The sequence below is a fragment of the Phalaenopsis equestris genome, unplaced genomic scaffold (assembly GCF_001263595.1).
Source record: "Phalaenopsis equestris unplaced genomic scaffold, ASM126359v1 Scaffold210921, whole genome shotgun sequence".
Taxonomy (NCBI): Eukaryota; Viridiplantae; Streptophyta; class Magnoliopsida; order Asparagales; family Orchidaceae; genus Phalaenopsis; species Phalaenopsis equestris.
Genome location: NW_018229970.1, coordinates 169,557 through 173,769, shown reverse-complemented (window position 1 = coordinate 173,769; position 4,213 = coordinate 169,557).

Here is a 4,213-nt window from a genome sequence, read left to right as displayed (position 1 = left end):
CATGGAGCTATGATGAAATGTCAGGACTGTCAGCAGAGGTTGCAGTCCATAAACTTGGGGTGGACAAGAATATAACCCTAGTAAAACAGGCTCCCAAGAGAATGCGCCTCGAAATAGAACAACAAGTCATCGCCGAAGTGAAAAAGTTGATAGACGCCAACTTTGTTATAGAAGAGTAGTACCCCACGTGGTTAGCCAATATTGTACCTGTTAAGAAGAAAAATTGACAGATCCGCGTTTGTGTTGATTTTAGAGATTTGAACAAGGCATGTCCAAAAGATGAGTTTCCACTAACTATACCAGAGATGATGGTGGATATTGCTTCAACACATGAGATTTTCTCCTTCATGGACGAATCATTGGGATACAACCAAATTAAGAAGGCTTCCGAGGATGTAGCACTTATAGCTTTCAGAACGCCGATTGGAATTTTTCGCTACACAGTGATGTTGTTCGACCTAAAGAATTCCGGAGCAACATATCAATGTGCAATGACGAAGATTTTTTACGACATCATTTACAATCAAGTAGAATGCTACGTGGATGATCTGGTTATCAAAAGTAAATGGAAAATAGACCATTTGTACGATTTGAGGATTGTGTTTGAATGGTTATGATGATATGACCTTAAAATGAATCCCTTAAAGTGCGCCTTTGGCATTACCTCTAAGAAATTTTTAGGATTTGTTGTCCGTCATCGGGGAATCGAGATCGACCCGGATAAGATTAAAGCTATCTTGGAAATGCCTCCCCTTAAAACCTTGAAACAGCTACGTTCCTTTCAGGGGAAGTTGGAATATCTGAGATGCTTTATTTATAATCTCTCAAGTAGGTGTCAGTCTTTCTCTGCATTAATTAAAATGGACGCCAAATTTATTTGGGAAGATAAATGCCAGTGGGCCTTTGAGGACGTTAAACAATATTTAATGACACCTCTTGTTTTGGAAGCCCCTATCCCGTGGAGGCCTTTGATACTTTATACTGCGGCTTTAGATTACTCACTCGGAGCTTTACTAGCCCAAGTTAACAATGAGGGCAAAGAAAATGCACTATATTACCTGAGTCGTCGTCTAATACTAGTCTTATACCGATGGAGATAAGGTATCCACCTATTGAGAAGCATCATCTAGCGTTAATTTTTGCCTCCCAAAAGCTTAGACATTACATGCTTTCTCATAAGATTACCCTAATTTTGAAAGTTAATCCATTGCAATATCTGATGACCAACACTCTCCGGACGTTTAGCAAGATGGTAAATGATCATATTGCAATTTGATATAACTTTTGTTCCCTTCTGCACTATCAAGGGATAGATTTTAGCTGATTTTCTCGCTGCACACCCACTGCCAGCTGGGTCCTCTCTCAACAACAAGTTACTAGACGAGCAAATACTACTAATGGAATTTTCTAGTGCACAGCGCTGGGAAATGTACTTCGATGGTGCTTCGTCGGTCAGGAAAGATAAGGGATCAGGCACAGTTATACCAGGCAAGGCAAGGATCGGTTTGATCTTTGGTACGCCAGATAAGGGTATGATGAGGTTCTGATACCACCTGACAGAGCCGTGCACTAACAATAAAGCAGAATATGAACCTTTAATCACAGGATTGGAATTGGCAATCTGAATGGATATAACAAACATTGCCATTTATGCTGACTCTCAACTTGTCATCCAGTTGGTCGCCGGACAATACAGAATTCTGAAACCAAGATTAGCATAGTACCATCAGTACACAATGAAGCTCCTGAAGTAGATTCCTAAGGTGACTTTCTACTGGACCATGCCAACGATCTAGCAAAACTTATTAAGGAAATGGCATGTCCCCCATAGGATTTCATTGAAATCATAGTGCAAGGAAGACTGGTCTTGTCTCAGATCGACCTCAAAACTCTACACAAGCTCGAAAAAGAAGAAGCAATAAATACAGTTGCAGACATCAATGAAGATTGGTGCAAGCCATTAATAAAATATTTGTATACTGGAAAGCTGCCAGAAGGCAAGTCTGAAGCACATCATATTACAAGAAGGGCCATCTCTTAAGCCCTAGTGGGAAACGTTATGTACAGAAGATCATTCGAACAGATGTGGCTACGGTGTTTGAGCAGAGCCGAAGCACAAAAAATTTTCAAAGAGGTAAATGCCAGATTGTGTGGCGCTCACCAGTCAAGGCTGAAAATAAAAATGAAGATCAAAAGACTCAGATATTATTGGCCAGCAATGATTTCCGATTGCATGGATACAGCTAGAAGATGTCACTAATGCCAAGTGCATGGGGTGGTCTCACACCAGCCTCCGAATGTGCTACACCCAACTGTTGTCTCGTGGTCATTCGAGTATTAGGGCGCGGACGTAATAGATCCAATAGACCCTCCATATTCTAAAAGACACAGGTTCATACTTCCGCTACAGATGACTTCTCCAAATGGGCAGAGGCAGTACCGTTACGTGAGGTTACGACACAACAAGTCCTTCAATTTTTCAAAAGCAAGCCAAATTGTCTGTTTGGAGTACCGCGAAGAATAATCTCTAACAATGGGACAGCTTTCAAAAGTACAAAGATCAACAATTTTTTCAGAAGATATGGGATAGATTGGAGATACTCTACAATTCACTATACTAAAGCAAATGGTCTGGCTGAAGCTTTCAACAAGACACTGGTACAGATTTTGAAGAAAACACTGGATGAAAACAAGAGGGATTGGAATAAAAAATTGTTAGAAGCCTTGTGGGCCTACCAGGTGACTTTTAGGACTCCCACTCAGTGCACAGCTTATATGCTCATGTACGAGACCGAGGTCGTGCTGACCGAGGTCGTGCTAGAGACCGAGGTCGTGCTACTGCTAGAAATTCAGACACCATCTCTCAGAGTCGCTGTTGCCAACCAACTCACAACGGAAGAAAGCGCAAAAATTAGACTTGAAGAACTGGAGAGTCTCATGGGAAACTGACTGGAATCACAACACGGGAAAATGACTGGAATACTGGAATCACAACAATATTTGGAGCTCTACCAGGCAAAGATGGTACAAGCCCATGACAAATTGGTCCGCCCAAGGACATTCAAAATTGGTGACCTCGTACTTGTGCTCAAAAGGCATATTCTTGCTCACCGCAAAATAGGTGGGAAATTTGAGCCAACTTGGGAGGGACCATTTATCATTGAGATGGTCTATACAGAAGAAGCCTACCAGTTAGTGGACTTCCAGAGAGAAAGACCCATGATACCGATAAATGCAAGATACTTGAAAACATATTACGCAACCTGATGCTGCTTAATGCCGCTTACCTCTGCTTGCCTCTGCTTGCGTTGAAAACTTTGAAAGTTTGATTGTTTTAGGGTTATCCATGTGGCCAAATGTCTATGATCGGGTCCAAACTTTGTAATTAACCTCAATATAATGAAAATTTTGAGAAGATTTTTGAACTTCACACGTTCTCTTTTCTACTTTTGAATTTAAATACCCTATTAAATAAATAAAAAAACTCACACATCAAATGAATAATTCTCTTCACCAAAACAAACTAAAATTTACTTTAATAAATACTTTGTTTTGTTCTTGTTCATGACAAGCTTCGGCCTACTGACGTTTTTCCTGTCGTCTGCAGAAAAATGTCACGGTAGAGGCTGATCTTTGCCTTCCAGGATGGCTTGAACCTCGCACTGAATGAGGAGATGACACCGCAAGGAGGTGTCATAGATTTCAACGTGGATTTCAACCAAGTTGATGTGGACTATGAGGGTCCTCTAATGGACATAGTCAGCAGCAAAGAAAAGGAGGGACTGCCTTCACTATTGAGGGTAACCACTCAAGACAATGTTTCACGCAAAGGTAAAAACGTGATAGCAAAACGAGATCTAATGGAGGGGCCCAGCCGTCTGCCCTGCATGGTAGCTACTCCAGCAAGGGACCCGATAGCCGCCCGTAATGAACGACTACTGAATTCTCTGCTCCGCAGGACGAACGAAGCGCAGAAATGCCAGCCAAAAGAAACAAAGTGCCTTTCTGCGACAGGAACGCAAATGCAAGAGAGACATGAATAGTTTTCTTACCACCATTCCTGAGGGGCATATTTATGACCCTGACCTGAGAGAAACTTCTGTCAGCCTGCCCACTACAGATGAAGAGTCAGGATTTGTGATAGAATCAGATGTGCTCCCAATTCCAGATATCTTATGCAGGGGTTGCCCAACATGCAACGTTGAGGTGCCAA